The sequence below is a fragment of the Biomphalaria glabrata genome, chromosome 16, assembly GCF_947242115.1.
Source record: "Biomphalaria glabrata chromosome 16, xgBioGlab47.1, whole genome shotgun sequence".
Taxonomy (NCBI): Eukaryota; Metazoa; Mollusca; class Gastropoda; family Planorbidae; genus Biomphalaria; species Biomphalaria glabrata.
Window position 1 is genome coordinate 27,689,580 of NC_074726.1, and position 24,026 is coordinate 27,713,605.

The window sequence follows — 24,026 nt, forward strand, 5'->3', positions numbered from 1 at the left end:
TAGACTTCCAACTTTTTAGTTCACATTTCAACTGTTTGAGTGTTGCCCAAACTGTGATTCGCAGAACCATAGTGTTCCGCCAAGCCTGAATAGGGATTCCACCACCTGAATTAATCTCTCAAAAAAAAAAACAACAAGCATAGTGTTCCGCTATAATACATAAAACACTAATTTACAAATAGAAAAACAAAACCTAATAAAATACTGAGAAAGACACAAAGATAGAGGTACTTATCTTATTCCATAGGCTAGAAAAAAACTCGTACAAGTGCTCCTTCTTCCCTAGTGCCATTAGAGAATGGAATGGGTTGCGTGAATTAGCCAGGAAAACCAACGACTTAGCAGAGTTTAAGACCCTGATTAACATGCATGACTGGATTGACACATGAAATGAGTATGACGTAATTATCTTCTTTTTTTTGTTTTCAGTAACGTCTGTGAAATATCAGATAAGAAGGAAAAAGTTGCGAATCACTGGTATAAGTGACAGAAAGTGAAGAAATTAAGTGCATGACGTCAAACTTGGATGGCTGCCTGGTCGTGCGGTTTGTGCGCTGGACTGTCGTTCGGATTTATCGACGGTCGAGGGTTCAAACCCTGCCCGCTCCCATCCACCGTCGTCCAGCGGGAGGTTTGGACTAGGAAGTAAACTATCTTCAACTCTGAAGGAACATCCGAAACATGTAAAACATTTTACAAACTTGGGTTTAGTAAAACTTGGGCTTACATGTAACGCAGGACCTTTCTGGAGTTCTGTCTTGGGGGAAAAGAAACAAATGTTAAAAGAGGCACTCGGGGCCGCAGATAACACCCGCCGGTTTAACGGAGCTGTCGCCTTTATGCAGTTGGCGCCATTACATTGCGGCGTGAGGGGCAATGACGCATCTGATGCTTTAGCTCGTGGAAGAGCGTTGGCCGTGCCCATGACTTGAGCCCCCAAATACGTAGCAACAGACTACGGCTGCTATACGAGAGTGGGTACACGCGAAGTGGTTTAAATCCGATAAAACCACGGAAGTCTGGCAGCACATGCGCCGCCCCATCCGAGATATTCCCCGACCGAGGCTAAATAAGGCCGGAACAATCGATAATAACACAGATGCGAACGTTGCACTGTTCCATTGTTGCATATTTTGCCCCTACCGGCCAAATTTTGATGCCCGTTTCCGACACTGCAGAGAGTCGGAGGTGTCGGTGGTACACGTCTTGCGAGAATGTCCCGTAGCTCCGAGAGGTGTCGGTGGTACACGTCTTGCGAGAATGTCCCGTAGCTCCGAGAGGTGTCGGTGGTACACGTCTTGCGAAAATGTCCCGTAGATCCGAGAGGTGTGGCTGAGACGTATCTGAAAAGTCAGTAGAACTGCTTTAGATAATGCTGAACAGACCAGCCGCCGCCCTGGAGACTAGTGGAGGGTCAAGCCATCAAAATTTGCGGGCCCTAAACTGGTGGCTTTAAAAAAAAAGGTCTCCTGCCTCACTCCACTTTCGTGGATTAAACCCTGCCCATACGAGCGAGTGGTTGAATTAACTGATCTTTCGATCGATTCATAGTTCAATGTTCATGTCTGGACTGTTTTTCACTGCTCGCTCTAAGGGGCAACCCAAATCTCCTCCCCCTGGAGGAACCCATACACGTCTTTGCTAGAATGTCCCGTAGCTCCGAGAGCTGTGGCTGAAACGTATCTGAAAAGTCATTAGAACTGCATGGAAGCTTCGATGCATTAAAACACTGAACCATAATCGTATCTTATCTTATATAATACAGACGTTACTTCAAAAAAGAAGATGATCACGTCCTACGCATCAAGCATTCAGTCATGCATATTAACCAATGACCTAAATTCTGCCAGGTCACTGGTTTTCCTGGCTAGCTCAGGCAACCCATTCCATAATCTTTAAATACAAAATCAAAACTTAAAAAAAGATAAAAGCACATTCCTCGTTCCATATGCTAGGAATACCAATGAATTGGCAGAGTTTAAGTTTTAAGATAAACATGCATGACTAGATTGACCTGGGCTATTGGGATACGCTTAGGACGTAATCATCATTTTTTTTAAGTAAAGTCTGTATTTTATTTAAAAGAAAACATGTCATGGATAAATGTTTATTTAAATCTTTAAAACATGCAAAATATTTCTAAAATCCTTTAAAATAAAGGTATAGAACTCCGCTCTTGTAACTATATCTCTCAATAATGCAGAGGTTATTCCCCTTATTCGATAATCAAAATAATTAATTGGCTAATTTGGTTAATTTTATTTGTTTTTTTAATTGATTCATGTTTTGTTACGAATAAATAATAGCTTTTTAAAGTTTCAACTTGATCCGAGAATGAGTGTGGGCGAAATAACAAAACATGTACAAACCTTTTACCAGACAGACAGACAGACATACAGACAAACAAAGCACGTTGATATAAGCTTTGTAAAAAACACTATATTAAGATTGTACAAAGAAATATTAACGCTAGTGTTAATGAAATGGAAAAGCGCTAAAAGTCCACAATTTTCATTTGTTAAGTCTAAGAACATCAATGAAATCATGTAATTCCCGTTTCATCCTCAGATGTTAACTGTTTTGGGAATTAGTCAGACTGCCTTCTGCGGGGAAACAAAACTGTCTTATGATATATTTATGTGCACAGAGTAAGCAGCTCATTGACATTGGAGCTTTTCTCTATCCAGAGATTTAGACAAGCTATTTTCTGTATACAGTGCAAAAAACAAGCAATCGGCGTAATTCCTCGTGCGCGAGCCATGAACCAGGGGGGGGGGGGGGGCTTTGGGTTGACTTTGATCAAGGAGTCGGTCTGTTAACCCTTCGCGCCCTGATTGAGAACAGCAGAGAAGCAACACAAATTGCGCGATGTTGTGAAAGAGTTGACAGCGGTGCCCCAAACAAATCCTGGATATGGAATTAAAAAAAAAAATGTGGGTGATGACGTAGAAATATGATTGTCATGCAAGGAAGCCAAGGCGAGAAAATGCTGACCCTTCTTTTCAATGGATCTAAAAGCAAGCACACGACCAGCCTATCAGAGTTCTGATAAAATTATGTTTACGTCTGCTACTCAATGACAAAAGTTAAAAAACAACAACCTGAAAAATATGACACAAATAATAATACTTTAGTTTGTTTTTTTTTAATGTCAACTGAACTGACCTAAACAATAATAACAATTTTTCACGTCAGAAAAGACACATGTTAAAAAACAACAACCTGAAAAAATATGACACAAATAATAATACTTTAGTTTTAAAAAATGTCAACTGAACTGACCTAAATAATAATAACAATTTTTCATGTCAGAAAAGAACAAATAAAGATTGAATCTTACATTCTACAATAAGAAGGAAGCATGCAGAGTTTACATCATTATACTCTTCCTCTGACTTGTTATTTGGAGTCTCCAGCGCAGCATTTCTATATTCGGAAACGCGACGGAAACTATTCGCTAATTCTATTAAAAAAGAAAAAAAAGAAGCCTATCAATGAGCTTGTTTCAAGCGAATGGAATACCCCGGTGTATATAAAAGATTTTTTAATATATTTAGGTTAAAGAGGGGTATATATTTGAGTCGAGGAAAATTGAGGATATTAACAATAGAACAAAAGGCCTACTATTAATCTTATTATGTGTGTAGGTCTTTTTCCTTGCATCAATAGGATATGGCAGGATGGCTGATTTAACAACTATTTTAACACAAATTTGCAAACAAAATCAAAACAGTTGCCAACAGTTGAGCAAGTTTAAAGAGGTGGTTCTAACATTGCGGAGATTTTAGTGTAAAATGTTTTTAAATGGTTTAAATGAATCGGATCTTCCTTCAGAGTTGTAGATAATCTACTCCTAATTCAAGCCTCCCGCAGGACGACGAAGGATGGCAGCAGGCAGGGTATGAACCCGAGACCATCGAGACGACCAAATGACAGTCCATGCAGCGCGCATACCGCACGACCAGTCAGCCACATACAAGATGAACACTTAGGAGCTTCTAAATGAACCGCTTTTCTCTCTTTGAGAATCATAGTAAATATAATTGTAAATTTATAATTTTAAAATTTGGCAATCTTAAGTGTGGGAAAGAAGGTCCGGATTGCTTCCCTTACATTATCACCTACTCGCTTGTTTGCGTTTAGTTTTATAAGATTACACTCCAGATATTCTCATACCCACTACAATGGATGAGTGATATACATAGAATGTAGCTCTGGCCTTACTAGTCTCGTACTGCACACGTAACGTTCTGTTTATGCCTATCAAACAAACACATAGCCAAATAACAACATACAACGGAAACCAGGAAACACGTTGTTTTTGGTTACACCTAAACTAAGGTAATGGTATGTGTGTGTGTGTGTTGTTTTAACTTCTGCGTGTATACCGATTCAAAATACTAGTATTTTTATTGGTACACGGGGATAATCAAGAATGCCAGGCACCCGGTGCGGCATAGTCTGTCGGCACCCACCCCACCCCCTTTTAAATCTCCCAATTGTGTACGTAATTAAAATTTGGATAAGAATAGTCACCAGTAAACAATACAAAACTTACATAAATGTCTGTCTCTCTATGTGTCTACCTACCTTCCTATCTATCTATCTATCTATCTATCTATCTATCTATCTATCTATCTATCTATCTATCTATCTATCTATCTATTTAGTTTGTTTGTCTGTCTAACTATCTACCTAGTCTGTCTGGCTATCTATCTATTTATCTATTTTTGTAATTGTAAGACTTGAGCCTAAGATTTTAGGACAACAGAAACTCGCCTCCTGAACTACTGTCTGGGAGGGATCCAACCAAGCAGATGTAAATTTATTACCGATGGCTCATATTGAAAAAACCTTGGGGCAAGAGGCGAGACCGAAGACCGAGCACACAAGAGAAACTCCCCCATATTCCTTCTCTTTACCACATCAGCCTTATTGTTGTCCTCCATAAAACGGCCCCTTAAGTAGCGGTGTGTGGATATTTACAGGGTTGTTAGGCCTCTCTTCCATCTCCGCAAATGCAATGAACTTCATTCCTATGCTTCTCTTTTGGCTTTATCGTTCTCTAACGATCAAGCTCCACGTTGAGGCTGAGAAGTCCTGCCAGGACCATCAGGACAAAACCAGTTTCAGCTAGTTCAATTATTGTTTTCTTAGAATAATGTCGCAAACTTATAGTTTGCAAAGTCCCCAACCCTTTCTTATTTCTCCAAGACACGCCTGTTCATTTTGAAGAGTCGCCAATGTTATAAAATGAGTACTAAAGTAAAAACAAAATAAATAAATAAAACTATGCCTACAGTTATTACTCTCCCCCAGCCCCAACTAATAGTCTGAAAGGGGAACTTGTATGCTGTGTGTTTTTTTTTAACAGTCTGTCGCAATCAGTTTATAAGAGGTCTACCGTCTTGATAAAGCACTAGCCTGTATATACACACATGAATGCTCCAACTAAACAGAAAGAAATAAAAGCCCAATTATAAAATAACTGAAAATAGTTTTCCCCCCCACTGACTGATTAACACAACACAACCGCGCCCATTTGGCTTTTCTTTTTTCTTCAATAAATGTAGACTATTTATTTTTCGCTCTCCATCTGTATTTGTCATAGAGAAAAACCGGTTAGGCACCAAGACCAAATTATATTTTTTTAGGCTGGCTATTTGGGAGCTGTTCTATTTTTAGCCACCGGGACAGCATACCTACTGGTCCGGTGACTCTCGTGTCGCATAATTCTCTTCGCTCGGAGTAAATAAAATATCTTATCTTTTCGGGATAATTTGTTGACTTAAAAGGTAAGAGATAATATTTAAATTATTCTTACATTGTGTGCTGTTTTAGGTTTAGAAGATATTTGAGTGTTAGATCTGGGCTAATATAAACAAATTATCACCATTCCAGTAAAAAAAAAATCCATGATAGAAAATAATATCTTTAAAAAATCTATTTAGGTCTACAGGCTAGGGGAAACGACTCGCTCCTAAAAAATGGTGACTATGTGTAAACAAATATGGCGTCAATGAAATGCTTTTGGGAATATCAGGTCTATCCAGTCTTATTACTCCAGCATCAACGTTTTCCACGCTCTCTCTCTCTCTCATTTAATCCACATAGATTACTAAATTATATCTTAATCTTTGACGAAGGGGACTGAAATAATTATAAGTAGGCCTACAGATCTACATGTAACATTGTCTACACCAAATTTATTATATTATTTATATTCATATTCAACATATTGTCATATTGAAATAATGGCAAATAATAACAAGTTAATTATGATAATTATAATGATTACTATGTCTTCATGATATTATATCATAATAATCATGTGTATCATATATGATATACTATCATAAAGAATAGATTCTTATTCTTTTCTAGATTCTAAAATTCTAGTCTGGAGTCTAGATCTGCTATATAGTATATATAAATTATAATCTAGATCTATCATCTAGTATATAATAATCTTCAAATACAAATACTAAATTTAATAAAATACTCTGAAAGACACAAAGATAAAGGCACATTGACATTCCTCGTCCCATATGCTAGGACAAATTTGTACAAATACTCCTTCTTCCCTAGTGCTATTAGAGCATGGAATGGGTTGCCTGAGCTAGCCAGGAAAACCAGTGACTTGGCAGAATTTAAGACAATTTAAGTCATTGGTTAATATGCATGACTAAATGCATGATGCGTAGGATGTAATCATCTTTTTTGAAGTAATGTCTGTATTATATAAGATAAGATAAAAATATTATACTAGACTCTATATCATACTATAGATCTAAATCTAGAAGTTTATGCTTAAATTTAGATCTAGTAACTTACTAACTTAGTCGACTTAGATTTTATTGCTTCCTAGTCGTGCAGTTTGCATGCTGGACTGTCATTCAGATTTATCGATGGTCCCAGGTTCAAACCCTGCCCGCTCCCATCCCCTGTTGTCCTTCGGGAGGTTTGGACTAGGAAGTAATACTCTTCAACTCTGAAGGAACATCCGAAACATGTAAAACATTTTACAGACATTTATAATAACTAATTTTTTTTCAAAATTAAGTCTAGTAGTCAAAAGGCTCAATTTCTTAAGCAAGGCTTTTATTATTTTTTAATTAGATCTTACCAATGCTTTTTTCGTGATGGTACACACTGTCCACTGATACGGCATACCGGCACCTTTTTTCAGTGTGGGGAAGAAATATTATTTTTCTTGTATTTTATTGTTTATTATTAATTTATTAGTAGTTAAAAGTTAGGCAATCCATCACTGAGTACCGGCACCTATTCTTTTTACAAATAAAGAACTGATCTAACCATAATCATATCATTATCCATGCTCAATATGATGATCTTGCATAATATTGTTACAATGATTTAAAGGGTCCCACAATCTAAAGTTACAGCAAATATTAGACCTAGACCCAGTCTAGGATGGCTGCCTGGTCGTACGGTTTGCACGCTGGACTGTCATTCAGATTTATCGATGGTCCAGGGTTCAAACCCTGCCAGCTTCCATCCCCCGTTGTCCTGCGGGAGGTTTGGACTAGGAAGTAATTATCTTCAACTCTGAAGGAACATCCGAAACATGTAAAACATTTTACAAACAAATCACTAGATTTTCTAGAACCAGAGTCAGTAGAAGTATATTGACTGTAACTGATTTTATTATAGATAGTCCACTGTCTATAGAATATTGATCTAGATCTACTACTAGTTCTAGTATTTAAGTATTACTTAATTGACTAGAAGCAAAATATATAAAGTCTATATTAGGCTATATATCATATTGGCCTCCTTCATTCGTAGAACGACTATGGTTCATCAGCTAACTCTAGATCAGTACTAATATATATATGATATATAAATCTAGATCTAAAAACTAGATCTAGTTGTTACATTAGTACTACAAGTAGTTTAATACAGTATATCTAGTCTAGATCTAGTTGTAACATTAGTACTACAAGTAGTTTAATACAGTATATTATTGATGTAGATCTCTAAATATTCTAGAGTAGATATAGACTTGAGTTCAAGTCACTTAGACCTAGATTTTAGAATCTATAAACCTATACATTGCTTCAATAAAAAAAATTAACTAACTATGCACCAATATATGTTTAAAAACTAATTCTTGAATTTTGTGACATAACACCTTAAGTTGTAATGGATAGATTTATAGAATAATGTCATTCATCTTCTTTCATTCACCATTATTTTCATACATTTTTTTAGATGTAGAAAACAAAATGAAATTCAAAGTTTAACTCTTTTCATTTGATATTAATATCAAATTTAGGTCTAAGTATTTAGATCGAGTTCCAAATCTAAAATAAGGTCTTGCCTACATATGGTTTTTGGCCTACATTGATTTGGATTAGAAACCAAATATTATATTCAACTCAGACAAGTTGGGTTCTTTTTTTCTTCATTTATTTATTTTTTTGGGTTAATATATAAAAATTAAAAATCTTTTGAATAAAAAAAAGTTAATAAAAAAATAAAAACAAATTAATCCAATTTCTAACTGGCCTTTGAAATGTGGTTATTCTTGCAATGATCACTTTTATTTTATTTTTGTTTACATTTTTGTTATGACTAATTTTTGTCCTTACACTTTTAACTTGTAAAAGAATTAATAGATTTAAGTAAAATTGTTGAGACATCGATATTGACACTATACATTACAATCTGTCAAGACAAACAATGTCTTGAAATAAAACACACACATCATCTACTCTTTATAATAATAATAATCTTTATTATCCCTTAAGTAAATTTGTCTTACAATTAGTGCATTACACATCATTGGGGCTTAAATTACTGACATCTTCTTTTTTTAAAACATAGATGTTTAATATGAGGCCTACCAATAATTAAAAATCTCTAGTGAATCTAAATAAATAATTATTTTAGTATATTGTATATTTTCTTAACAGCCCTCATGCAGTCAAAATGATCTGGTTTAATACAAGTTTCAACAAACACCTAATGGAAATCATCTTTTCACTACTCAATTGCATTCTTTTACTGAACAAAATTCATTTTGCATAATCTGGGAAAAACTCATTTCCTCATATGACCTTTTGTCGACATTTCTGCAATTATTCACTGTGTTTTGTCATTCTTGTCAAAAATGTTCATATCCTCATATGACATTGTAGTCGTCCATACATCATCCACTGTGTTCATGTCTGCCTTGTCTGATAAGATCAACGCTTACAAATTTGTATTATAAATCTTAGATATCTTTTTGTCCAGGTAATTAATGGAATGCAGAGCCATCTTTTCCTTTAAACTGTGGTAATAGATATGTCTGGATGGCTTATTAGTAGAATAATACTTTCATACCAGTCACATACACAATGAACATCTAAAGTAGGCTAATGGAAAATATACTTTCAACTGGATCATAGTGTCATGTGTGCCTATAGATATAATAATAATAATAATAATCTTTATTATCCATTAGGAAATTTTTCTAACAATAAGCAAAGCATTATAACTATAGAAAACCAAAATATACAGTATTTAACTCATAGATTTACCAGTATCTAACTTGACAGTTCTTACAATGCAATGAAATGAATAACAATTCCAATGTCCCCTAATATAAAAAAAACTTTTTTACTGTAATTAGTAGTAAGTCTCATTTCCATTTTGTATTGATCAATTTAAGATGTTAAGATGTACATAGGGGGTTGAGTTATTGTTTGCTGTGATTAAAATCCTAGGTTTGAGTCTTGGTGTAGACAGGAATACTTATTCAAGATTTGAAAATACTATAGTGTCATTACATTTTACTGAGATACCTGACTTTGTGTCAGTTGGTCTTCATGATGATGTTATTGCACACTCACTTTCCATAAAAATAAATAAACTTCTTTACCTGCTTTATATATATACAGTCAAGTACGGTTAATTAGACCAGTAACTTATTCTGATGTAATCACTCTATTCATTTATTAGAATCATAAAGATTGTATTGACATGGAACATTTAACCGGAAGTTTTGAAAATGAACGTTATATTCTGATACTGTAAGTAATATCAATATTATCAAAAAGAAACACTATTTAAAAAATTTTAGAAACTCAAGTGGACTTAGTAGAATTTGCACAGCTAGAAATATTTTTTTTTCCTTCAAATATAAATATACAATTCTCCAATTTAGAGGAAGTAAAGAAAGTTTCGTCTTCTGCCAAATCTTTTAGGCTTGTTCTTTATAGAAAGGATTTTATATTGCGACTGCAAATACATTTTTAGCCACAAATGTATTTGTTAAATGAAGTAAATCATTGACATCCCATTCTCTCCCCTTTCTAAGTCAATACCATGAACATGAGTGAAACTGATTGGTGACATCTGTTGTGTGTAATTGAAAAGTAAAAACTCTTTTAGAAAAAAGATTTGATAGTTTGTTGAAAATTGGCTGAATTGATTTCTTCACAATGGACTGCAACTAAATTCTTTTCATCTTTTTTAAGGTTGTGTTTCATCTAGCTGTTCTTTCCAAACTTGATCTCTGATGTTCTTTCCAAACATGATCTCTGATGTTCTTTCCAAACAGGATCTATACTGTTCTTTCCAAGCATGATCTCTGATGTTCTTTCCAAACAGGATCTCTGATGTTCTTTCCAAACAGGATCTCTGATGTTCTTTCCAAACAGGATCTCTGATGTTCTTTCCAAACATGATCTCTGATGTTCTTTCCAAACATGATCTCTGATGTTCTTTCCAAACATGATCTATACTGTTCTTTCCAAACAGGATCTCTGATGTTCTTTCCAAACATGATCTATACTGTTCTTTTCAAACATGATCTCTGATGTTCTTTCCAAACATACGGTTAACCCACTGGCACCTATTGCTTATGCCTATATGGCTGTTCTATGATAGGTGTTGATTTAATGATCTAATTAATAGTAATACTTAAATAGTTATTATTGAAATAAATCAGTGGTCCAAATTTGAACCCCCCCCCCCGGGCCCCTACTTGAAGGGTACCCCAAATCAGTGTCCGTAAATAGTTTTTATATTAAATGTTACGCCATTATCTCATGTCAAGATGTCGAATTTCAAAATGCAAGGGGCCCTAACTAGGTAAGCCCCCGGAACCCCTGATCCCTATCTACGCCACTGAAAAACAAAATAGAAGAGGACTCTCGCAAGCATCCATTAAATTGGGCCCCGAAATGTGTGAGGCCGGCCTTGCGCTACATCTTTGACGTTGAAGAGGGAAGTCGACTTCTTAAATTATCATCTTTACGTCGTTTATTCTACAACGATTTACTCTGTTTCAAAGTCTCTATATGTATTTTGAAATTGTCTGATCCACATTTATGATCCCCCAGTGGAAAGGTCTTCAGGGCTGTTGATGTAAAGTCTATCTGGTCTTATGTTTGAATGTTAGCGAGAATACCATATGGCCACTTTGGCCAGCACAACGACTAACCACTTGTACTTTCTCCACCTTATGTCAGGTAACTTAGAGTCTGAGCATTTGAGGAGGCGAATAATTTACTCAAGTTGTTCTAAATTTGTCGTAAGACTCGTAATCCATACGCATAGGCGTCTCTAGAGTGGGTGTCACTCTGTGCGATCCGCACCCTTCGCACTCCCTTTGCGACGCCACTGCCCATTCTTCTTTCTTTAATCGTTTATCCTCCCCATAACACCAGCGTACACCCACATGCCAAAACACGTTTTAATCTCATCGCCGCCCCCCCCCCTTTTTGTTTACTGTTATTTTTAACTCTTCTGTGGAAAATGTGTAGATTCCCCTCTGACGACGAATGGATTCAGACTTGGAGGCGGTCGACGTAATTTCATCGCCAAGTGTTTACTTAAAAAAATAGAACTCGAGTTTTGGAGTTTCTGTGTAACCTACTTGTTGGTGTCAATGACATGAAAGAGGCAACTATCATTGGCCCAGTTACTTCCATGTGTAGTTTTGAAAAGACTTGTGATCCTTATAGTCCCAGGTCTTAAATCAATGTGTTGAGTTCTTCTGTCAGAGCGTTAGAACGTCAGTGCTATTGGTTACACGGAAAGGGAGGGAGAGGCATGACCTATATTTTATATTTTATAAAAGAAACTTTGATGCGACATTTGAGTACATGCAACTGAACCATATATTGTTCGGTTTTTAAATAGCACAATATCTATTAAGTAATGTTAACTCGAGCAAACATGTTTATCTTTTTTTTTTCATTATTATCTTATCTTATAAAATACAGACGTTATTTCAAAAAAAAAAAAAAAAAAAAGATGATGATTACGTCCTATGCGTGTCCCTAGGTCTATCTAGTCATGCATGATAATCAATTAATTAAACTCTGTGTTTTTCCAGGCAACCCATTCCATGCTTTAATAGCGGTGAACCGACAAAATAACGCGGACCTACACGTGTGAACACTACATAGCTTCATATATAGAGCTATTATAAAAAAAAATATATAATAATAACAACATTATAGCTCAATTAACGGAAGCGCTAACATGCGCATGTCATCTGCTTCCATGACCTGTAGCAATTTACCAGCCACTGGAGCGTGGAACAAAGCATATCGTGTGACCCAGTGGCTTGTCGGCGTCTAAACAGCCATTAAATGAGCTTGTTTTTTAATAGTACATTCTTAGAAGGTGTCGACCATAAGAGTTAGGGAACATCCTTATCAGATGTCCTATGAATCATCCATGTATGATGTCCACACAGAAAACAGTTGGGGGGGGGGGGTTGGGGGGAGTTCTCTTGAAAAAAAAATATAGACAAAACAAAACGAACATGTTCTGTTTGTTTTTATGTTCATTTCAGTTGGCTTACTATTTACTGCCCTTTTCAAAGATAAAGAGGTCATTATTTAAAGCCGTTGTTTTTTTTCAAAAGATGTACTAACATACTGTCTTCTTCCCTACTTCCTGATCACTCTTGCTCACATCCAATGTCAAGGACATAGCACGCTTCGTGCACCCACATGTTTTGGTGATTGCCGTGTCAATAAGGTGACAGATGTTGGCGACACACCCTCCTAAGGCAACACATGTATTCATAGAGTTTATCTCACCTTTTGAGATATCGACGAGTGGAATGCAATGGATCTATAAGCACACGAGGGGGGAGGGCAGCATTCACACCCTACTGTTTAGTTTAAAATGAGGTCCTTTGGTACACGGGTCTGTCACTCCCTTTCTGACGTTGTCTTTTTTTTTTTTTAAATAAAAAGTAGAAAATAAAATGTAAACCCCCCCCCCCCCCCAAAAAAAAAAAAAGAAACGCTTATATCAAAATGCGGAGGCGCGGTGGTTAAGTGATAAAGCCGGGAGTTCCAGGTTTGAATCCTGATGAAGATTGGGATTTTTTCTTTCAGGGTCTTTAGGGCACCCCTGAGTCCACCCAGCTCTAATGGGTACCTGACATCAGTTGGGGAAAAGTAATGGCGGTTGGTCTTTGTGAAAAATCATTTCTGTAAATGGTGTCAATGGATGATGTGAATTAACAAATCTAGTCATGCATGTTTATCGATGACTTAAACTCTGTCAAGTAACTGGTTTTCCTGGCTGACTCAGGCAACCCATTCCATGCTCTAATAGCACTAAGGAAGTTTTCTTAATAACTGTTTAATATACAAACAGTCTTTGATATAATCTTTACATTTATATTTAAGTAATTTATTTTTACTCTAGCTATCTTTCAATTCTTATTGCCTAAGTCTTTACACAAGGCTTATCTCCCCTTAGCGAAGTGCATTTTTTTCTCTATATATTCTATGTAAAAAAAAAAAAGATAAATTATGACTAATTGATTGACTAAATGTTAAGATTTTTTTATTGATTCGTAAATCGTAGTTGATCATGGGCTTGTGTTCATAATTTGAAGTCGATTGGATGTGTGGGTGGTCAAAAAAATGTCAAAAAAATCTAACTAACAACGTCAACAAGAAATAGGGGCCTATACTGGTACAGGGCGAGTTAATACAAGCGTTGTAAAAGAAATATATTTAAACTTGTTCATGTAATGTCAGTTGTATGTGGACTAGATTGGCATGCGCTATCTGCCAAGTGTTTCGACTAATGCTGATTATCCTAGTCTTGATACATGCTCTTAAGTCGGGCTCAATGTTTCGGACGTTTGTCTTGAAGTGAAGATTATTACGTCCGAGCCCAGACGTCCTGCAGGGGAAGGCAGAGGGCGGGGTTCGAACGCGAGACGATAGTCTGAAGCCATACCATACAACCAGGCAGCCATCCTAAATATAAAGTCAGACAGAAAGATAGATGTGCGATTTTATTACATTTAAATATTGTTTAATCTCTCTCTCTCGCGCTCTCTCTCTCTCTCTCTCTCTCTCTAAATGCGCACATAGTTATTTATCCTATACTGTGTCGGTCTGGTACAAATCTTTTTCACGTCATCTCTCCCTCTTTCCAGTCTCGGATCAAGTCGAATCTTTGCACAATTATTCATTGTCGATGACAACATGCGAACAGTTTAAAAAAACAAACAAAAAACAATTAGTTAATTAATTACTGATTATTATAGTTTGTATAGAAAAGGAGAGAGAAATATTTTTTTAAAATATTTTGTTTGTTATATTTATAGGTCTCTAGCCGAAGAATAGATATCATTAACCCTTATGTTAGTACCGTTTTGTGGAATGAGAATCTTATAAGGGGTCCACTTCTTTTTATTGTGAGCTAGAGGGAATTGACTATCAGGTTCAACTTACACAAATGTTCAACTCTGGTCAAGACGAAAGGGGCAAACGATGTTTGAGAGAAGTAAGATGGGGGGGGGGGGCTTTTTATGTTGACAATGACAGTCACAGCAAATACACGCCCTCGTAGTCACATAGTCACACACAGATTAAAAGTTATTTGACTTAGTCATCTTACGGTTGGTTTCCAAAGTCGCATTATAAGAGAACCTGCTGTATTCTACTTCAGACATCTGCTTAGAGCTCCCCCTTTTCACTCTGCTCCATAGTACTTCAGACATTTGCTTAGAGCTCCCCTTTTCACTCTGCTCAATGGTACTTCAGATATTTGCTTAGAGCTCCCCTTTTCACTCTGCTCCATGGTACTTCAGACATTTGCTTAGAGCTCCACTATTTACTCTGCTCCATGGTACTTCAGACATTTGCTTAGAGCTCCCCTTTTCACTGTGCTCCATGGTACTTCAGACATTTGCTTAGAGCTCCCCTTTTCACTCTGCTCCATGGTACTTCAGACATTTGCTTAGAGCTCCCCTTTTCACTCTGCTCCATGGTACTTTAGACATTTGCTTAGAGCTCCCCTTTTCACTCTGCTCCATGGTACTTCAGACGTCTGCCTAGAACCCCCCCCCCCCCCCGACATAATGAGTTATTTGATGAATGTCTTACATTGTATGGCCTAATCGTTGGAGAAAAAAGAGAGAGAGAGAGACAAAAATGTAGCATATATTGATGTAATATTGTTTTGCCGTGTATTTATTCAGCCCAGTTTTGACACTTAGCGCACGCCAAAGGCGATCTTCTTTTTTTTTTTTTTTTTGCAAGCTTAACGTTGGGCAGCATAACAGAGTTGGAGTTGTCCCCCCCCCCCTTTTCCGGAAGCGCTATATAAATCAGGCGCCATTTCACCGTCAGTGGCATAGAGGAAAGTAGCTGACAGAAGATAGCCTGTAAATCCTGTGAAAGAGACTGTTAGAGAGCTCTCGCGAAAACCGCGGGATAGACAAAGCCCTTTGCCGAAGACAGGCGCAGAAGACGAAAAGTAAGCTTAAATAGACTCCCCGCAGACAACGGCTTTGTCTGCATTAGATGCGACAGAATATGTAGTTTGCAACTGGGTTTGCGTAGTTATATACTGCAAGACTGAAATACTCCATTCACCCCAGAATCTTTGTAATCGAAGACGCTACCATTATTATTATTATTATTATTATTATTACTATTCTTATTTGACCCTAAGGAGTGTTTTACTCATATGTAAACATCTTTTGATCAGGTCTACACTATATCAAACAATGAATGGAACAATGAGATGTCTAGTGAAAGGACCTTGGGGGGAGAGGAGATATCTAGAAACACTGATGTAGATAGACGTCAAGCGAGAGTGATTGGTAGTCGGAGGTGAAAGGCTGACAGCTGTTGCTAGTTTCCGCTGATAGGACGGGAACTTTAATGGATTCACCGAGGATAGGACTCGAAGGTTCTCGCATTTTGAGACAACTTCCCAGCATCGATTATAAGTGGATCTCACAATAGAAAATCTTTTTAGTTTACGCAGTCTTGAGAAGAAAAAAACAACACACTAATCAGTGGTGTGTGTGGGAAGAAGGTAATGTTTCTTTAACCGGCTGTTAATGGTGGAACGTGTAACCAGTGGTTAACAAGCGGACGTGTAACCAGTGGTTTAACAGATGGCCCTGTAACCAGTGGTTAACAAGACAACGTGTAACCAGTGGTTAATTATCGGACATGTAAACAGTAGTTAACAAAATGGACGTGTAACCTGTGGTCAACTAGTGGACGTGTAACCAGTGGTCAATTATCGGACATGTAAACAGTAGTTAACAAAATGGACGTGTAACCTGTGGTCAACTAGTGGACGTGTAACCAGTGGTCAACTAGTGGACGTGTAACCAGTGGTCAATTATCGGACATGTAAACAGTAGTTAACAAAATGGACGTGTAACCTGTGGTCAACTAGTGGACGTGTAACCAGTGGTCAACTAGTGGACGTGTAACCAGTGGTCAATTATCGGACATGTAAACAGTAGTTAACAAAATGGACTTGTAACCAGTGGTCAACTAGTGGACGTGTAACCAGTGGTCAACTAGTGGACGTGTAACCAGTGGTTGGCCAGTGAAAATATAACTAGTGATTAACGTGTGCTCAGTTCAACAACCTAACCCCTCTTACTTTTCAAGTTCAATGCTAAACATTCTGCCAAGCAGTCTGGAGTCTGAGATGCTATATAAACCACGGATAAAAACCCCAGATGAAGATCCAAGCTTTCACTGGGATTCCCAATTCTACACCTTTCACTTCATGATATTGATTAAGAAAGTCAAAGATGAGTTTTTGTTTGTTTTTAACTGAGTCAGAAATAAGTTTTTTTAAAATTTTTCTTATATAGCTTGCAAACTCTTCAAAGGTGGACGGGCTCAGGGTGGCCACTAATTTCGAAAACAGCCTCAAACGATTTTCCATAGAAATTCGACAGTTTATGTATATCTATGGAAATTGATATACTAATAAATAACTCATTGGAAACACAATGAACACTCTGGGTTGAGTTATAGTTTTTCAAAATATAATCATGAACTCCAAAAGTGGTTGTCGCGTACTGCAAAAGTGGTTGTCTTGGACTCCAGAAGGAATTGTCATGATCTCCAAAAAGTGGTTGTCATGAACTCAAAAAAGAAAAACTCAGCACAGAACCCATCGCGTTTAAAAAAAAAAAGGTACTAGTTCTAATACTAGTTTTAAATGCAATAATTTATACCAGGCAGTAACTTTTTTAGTGCACTCGTGTTAATGTTGTGACTTGCCGTGTTTTTTTTATCTAGATCCATGCCGTTCATTGGATGTCACTCAATCTTGATCCAAACATAGTGCTAATTAATTAACATGTCCAGAGATTAATTAGGCATATCTCTTTCACTGGCCCAAATGGGAACACGTTAGTACGTGGCCAGTGATTGACTAGCCAGCAATGGTCACTTGGTACTATTAGTAACATTAGATCGATATCATTGCCTAGTGGTATATATTATTTCAAATAGCTGATAGCTTTTATTTTATTTACAATGCTTCTATCAACTCACTCTGTCTGTCTGGTAAAAGGTGTGCACACGTTATTTCTCCCACACCGATTCTCGGATCAAGATTAAACTTCGCATAATTATTCATTGACATAGACAGGTCATAAATCACTAAAGTAAAGATAACCAATCAGAAAATTAATTATTGGTAATTCATTATTATGTTCAATATCAACAAGGGAAACTAATACTTCAGTATTCACAGATATGGCTAAATTTGTTGGGTTTAGTCACCTTAAAATAATTGTTAACGCTATTTCTCTCTGGCACATTCCCCAATCAAGTTGATACTTTAAACAATTATTCATTGTACCTAACAAAACATGAATCAATAAATAAAATATTCAATAAGTCAATTAACAATTGGTAATTATTTTGTTTGATATCGGATAAGGGAACTCTGTCTGTGTCTCTGTGACATTGTACGTCTCGTGTGACTAAAGAGGCTAGTCACTTATAGCGTCGACACTTTTGGTAGATATAGTTTTAAGGACGAAGTTCTTCGCCTTTAGATACGCTCTTTTTTTAAAAAGGATTTTTATATTTTCATTGTTTCTGATATTTTCCTGCCAAAAGAAAAAAATCAGTTTACCAATTAAGCAATGTTTTGTTTTTGAAACACGCCACTTTCTTTAAAGTTGTCTTATCTTATCTTATATGATACAGACGTTACTTCAGTCATGCATATTAACCAATGACATAAATTCTGCCAAGCCACTGGTTTTCCTGGCTAGCTCAGACAACCCATTCCATGCTCTAATAGCGCTAAGGAAGAAGGAGCATTTGTACAAATTTGTCCTATCATATGGAACGAGGAATGTGCCTTTATCTGTGTGTCTTTTAGAGTATTTTATTAAATTTTGTTTTTGAAGATTATGGTTCAGTGTTTTATGTATAATTGCTACTTTACTGCCTGTTAAAGCATTAATCTATCATTGAATGTTCAGACTGCCTGGACCAGATATAGAGCTAGTTGATATGTGCAGAAAAAGAAAAGCTGTCAAAGTTGTCCCATCTAAATGTACAAACAATAATTCTTTGTATGCATGTTGTATGTATTTGTGCGATAATACATTCAGCTTAATCAATAAAATTAATTTTACTAATTTTACAAAGAATTCGGCCATTTCTTACTTTGGGTCGATGCGAAAGGCCGGTTCACAAATTTCCTGACATTTTTGCAAAGTCTTTTCCCATCACTGTATTTATTTGGCGCGATGCGGCGCTGAGGACCACCGATGTAAATCATAGCAGACGACCGACGTGACATGTAATAGGGTTTTGAGTCTTTTGTACAGTGACACACTAAAATGTCAAACCAAAAATGATTTTTTTAAAAATTATAACACGTTATATTTTTTCACCCCACCTCCCATTTTTGCATGACTAGCCATTGCGTGGATCAGTGATGTTCAAATTTTTGCCCCGCGGTGCTATCTGGCACCTCGAAGCCTCTGCCCAAGATGCATGATAAAGTCGCAAAAGATCTGTTCCATTGGACTGTTTATTTGGACCGAAATTAAAAAAAAAAACGCCTGGCAACTGATCGAGAACCTTTGACTGAGTATGTCGTGAAATAATTTCAAAAGAAGCCTTACAGCATATACATTTGATATTTATGATGTCTTCCGCCAGTCGCCATTAGCCGCGACATTAACAGGAAGTGCAGAGCCGTCTTACATAAACTTGCATAAAGACGCAAGTGTGGTTTTTTTAAAATGCATGTAAATTGTCAAGCGCAAATCTCTCCACGTGTTGCGTTTGTGTGAGAATACTTAGTCCATCATGTAGAATATAAATTATTCAGAATACGCGAACCAAAAGAGAAATGCTTTATGCCTTTTTTAATTGTGTCAAGAAAGCAGAGCGTCTTTGCAACGGAGCTAGGCGTCTTTACTACGGAGCTAAGTATCGTTGCTAGTGTACAGGACGTTGTTACTGTGGATCAGAGTAGGCCCACTGTTGCTACGGAACAGAGGCGTAATTTGCAACGGAGCAGAGCGTTGTTGCCACTGGCGACACCACTAATTGGCCCAAACGATTTGTTTTTTTAAATGATTTATTTAATATTTTTACGGTCACCACGGAGGCCTATATTTTTTAAGACAGAAAGACACTGAGATCAAAGCAGATTTCTTATTCCCAATGCTAGGAGAATTTCATATGAGAATTCTTTCAACCCAAAAAGCAACAAGTGCATTGAACCACATGGAAAAGCAGTGACCTAACAGTGTTAAAATCCTTAACTAACAAAAAAAGTATGAATTTTAAAAAAATCAATCAATTAGTGGTATTAATTATTTTTTTACATTGAGAAGGGAGATAAATCTTGCTATATTGTGAGATGGCAGTATTTGTGCGTTTTTTCCCTTATACAAGCCTTGTTTTTTGTTGTTTTTTTTGTTGTTGTTTTTACATTTTGCTTGTTTGTTGTTGTTTTTTTCTTGTTGTTTTTTAAACTAACTCGGTAATTTTAAAGGACGATCTGTTGGCAACTATAGTCGAAAGTCTTTACCTTTTAGGTCCATTCTGATAAACGTGCTTTAAAAATCGCTATCCACACCGAAACTGTTCTACTATTCATACAACAAAAAGTGATACGACTTCGTAGATGTTCGTCCCCAACTTCGTTCTTCCTTAACCGAACTCTTTGGATATGTCACGGGGTCAAGGTCATGTATGTTTTCATTATTTCGATGTGGGTTTTTTTTTTGTTTCGTAGATCTTCATCACACATTTTTTCCCTAAGTTTTTATTTTTAGCGGCCCCCGAAAGGGGAATAGACGCTATTAGTTTTGTGCGAAATGTCTGACCGTCTGTCCGTCCGTCCCGTTTAGATCTCGTAAACTAGAAAAGATATTGAAAATCCGACATCACAATATTTTAGACCATTCAAAGTTCTGATGCAACGGCTACTTTTTTTTTTCTTAAAACGAAAAATCTAATTTTTAAAATCAGTTATGCAAGCAGTTTTTTAAAGAGAAAAAGCTAATTAGTATGCATTATAAGTTAGACCTAATTTAAATTGAATAGTAATCTTAGAAACTCCATTTTTCTGAACTTTATTTTTATTGCGGAAATTTTTTTTTTTTATATTTTTTTTTAAGAATTCGAATAAGAGATTGAGACTTTTCAAAACAATTAGATCAATTATAAGACATCATTTAGGCCAAGGGAGGCGCGGTGGCTGAGCGGTAAAGCGCTTAGCTTCCGAACCGGGGGTCCCGGGTTCGAATCCTGGTGAAGACTGGGATTTTCAACGTTGGAATCTTTGGGCGCCTCTGAGTCCACTCAGCTCTAATGGGTACCTGACATTAGTTGGGGAAAAGTATAGGCGGTTGGTCGTTGTGCTGGCTACATGACACCCTCGCTAACCGTAGGCCACAAAAACAGATGAACTTTACAACATCTGCCCTATAGACCACAAGGTCTAAAAGGGGAACTAGTTAGGCCAGGTTCACATCTAACTTTACATTCACTTACACCTATGCTTTGATCTGCGGGACCGTTGGGGCACTACACAAGATCTGTTAACATTCTTTCTCCATTCTTATCTCTCATTTGTCTTTGATATAATTTTATTTGGATGTTCTTTCTGAAAATATTGAAGCCTGCCTGGGTGGACCTCTTCGGGGGCCGATTTTGAGTTTGTGTTTCCACTCAAACTGTCTTTTGTAACCTTGTTTTATGTCATTTTTGTTTATTCATGTATTTTTACAAAGCTTATATTGAATCTCTCTGTCTGTCTGTATGTCTGTCTGGTACTGTACAAATTTTGAACTCTTTATTTTTCACATTTCCCATTCATTCATTCATTGTCCCTAACTGAAAATGAAATAGTCAAAAAAATTAGTTAATTAGATGGTGTTAATTAATTAATTCTGTTAGATATCGAAAATGGGAAATACATCTTACATGAATAAAAGATGGTTGTATATGTGGAGCTCTTCCCTTTAGATAAGCTTGTTTTGTATTACTTTGTTAATTTATTCATATTCTCATTATTGTTTTTTAATTTCGCCTGTTGACATTAATGTTTGTTTGTTTGTAAAATGTTTTACATTTTTCGTATGTTCCTTCAGAGTTGAAGATAATTACTTCCTAGTCCAAACCTCCCGCAGGACGACGGGGGATGGGAGCGGGCAGGGTTTGAACCCTGGACCATCGATAAATCTGAACGACAGTCCAGCGCGCAAACCGCACGACCAGGCAGCCATCCTAGTCATAAATTTAAATCCATTAATGTCACACATTACCTTGTAAATCTTTTACTTTTTTTGGGGTTGGAGGCAGTGACTTGTGTGTGTATGTCGGCGGGCGGGGAGACATCACTAAACAAAAGCTTTTATGTTTTTTAAATGAACTAGCGACCCCTTGGCCTATGTCGTTGTTTGTGTCACATGACCCAATCAACGACTTGTGATTGGTTGGAGACATTGATACAATAAAACTACGTTTTCTTCTTTAACCCTTTAAACGCGTGTGGTAGTTTAGCCTCTAAACATCAGAATTGTGTATGCACTCATTGTAAAACAGTTCGGCGCTTTAAGGGATAATATTCGTTCTCATTTGACATGTCGGAGAGTTCAGATCAGCAATCCTATATCTGACATGAACCGCGCAGTGGTGTCCAGATCAGGCAGTTCTCCGTATGGTGTTTGTTCTATAGGAAGGCTTGGGGGCCAGAGTCTTATTCGGGCCTCATGATATAGCCTAGTATGCAGCTTTGAAGGACATTTTGATAGTTTTCCGTTGGGGGAACCATGCTTGATTTAAAAAAAAAAAGACTAAATATCAGCTACGCCCCTGACAACTGACCAGACGTGAAATACGTCCGTGTGTACTACCTGGGCCTCGCGTCCGTGCTCTGCCCCTGTTGACATGTACGTGTAGAGACGGAGATGTCACTCTCCTGGATGAAGGTAAATAATTGATACATACACGCATGCGTGCAACATTTTTGTTGACATATAGCCTCCATGTTTAATATATACTTCTAGCACATAGACGTAGAATCAATATCGTTATACTATGTATTTGTAGGCCTATTGTAGGCCTATGTTTTAATAAGACGATGCCTTGAACAGGAACGTTGTGGAGGCCTCGCTTTTCTTGTGACCACCTCAATGAGAATGGACTTAATTAATACTAGGTTAATGAAACGTAATACTTAATGACCCTTTGGGGACCCTGAGATGAACTCCTATTGAAAAATCAGCTTAGCCGTCCGGCGTAGTGCCTTTGGGGACCCAGAAGGATCCTCCCTTCCTTTAGTATGTTGAGGGGGGAACAATGCTTAACGTGCCAAGTTGTGGAGGCCAATCTTTTCTTGTGACGAACTCAATGAGAATGGACTTAATTAATAGTAGGTTAATGAAACGTAATACTTAATGACTCTTTGGGGATCAGGGTAACACCATTAGTAAAATCACTAAATTTAGAAACATTTCAGGACAGAAGAATAAAAAGTAAAGTAGCAATACTAAGTATAACACTAAATCATCAAATACAGACCAAAAAAAAAAGAAAACCTAATAAAATTTTCAGAAAGACAAAAAGATAGACAAAAAGACAGAGGCACTTCTTATTCCATATGCTAGGACAAATTCATACAAGAGCCCCTTCTTCCCTAGTGCATTAGAGAATGTGATGGGTTACCTGAATCAGCCAGGAAAAACAACAACTTAGCAGAATTTAAGTCATTAATCAATATGCATGACTAGATTGACATGTGAAATTTGTAGGACGCATTTTTTTTTTTTTTGAAATTACGCATGTAAACTATAAGATGAAATATTTCTAGAAACAATAACCTTTTTTTTTTCGCAATATTTGTGTAACGACACACCTTTGCACCACGTTTAAAGCACGTAAACATTTATTGCATATCAGCTAAAAAAATCGATAAAATATTAAATGAATAATTTGCCCATGTGTATATTCTTGTACAAAAATCGATTAATGTTGAAGACAATAATTAGACAATAAGACAATAATTAAAATAGTGGCAGACGTAAATACACTTTGTTGAGGAGAGAAAAAGAGAAGGGGGTCTGCCAATAAAATACCGGAAGTTGCTGGTGGGTAAACGCTACTATTGCATACGTTGAATTGACTAGTTTAGAGATTATTCATATATATATATATATATATATATATATATATATATATATATATATATATATATATATATATATATATATATATATATAT

General features: G+C 36.6%; 1 protein-coding gene across 2 annotated transcripts in view; it reads left to right on the plus strand.

Moving 5' to 3' along the window:
• Nucleotides 1-5,673: 5,673 nt before the first annotated feature.
• LOC106069305 (advillin-like) overlaps nt 5,674-24,026 on the plus strand; it is a 56,185-nt gene continuing 37,832 nt past the window's right edge. The window contains exon 1 of one of the 2 annotated variants that reach the window (XM_056013853.1): nt 5,674-5,795. The gene's annotated coding sequence lies outside the window, so the exon portion shown is untranslated. Of the gene's footprint in view, nt 5,796-22,643; nt 22,736-24,026 lie in introns of those variants that run through there. The other variant, XM_056013857.1, reaches the window with a different exon arrangement.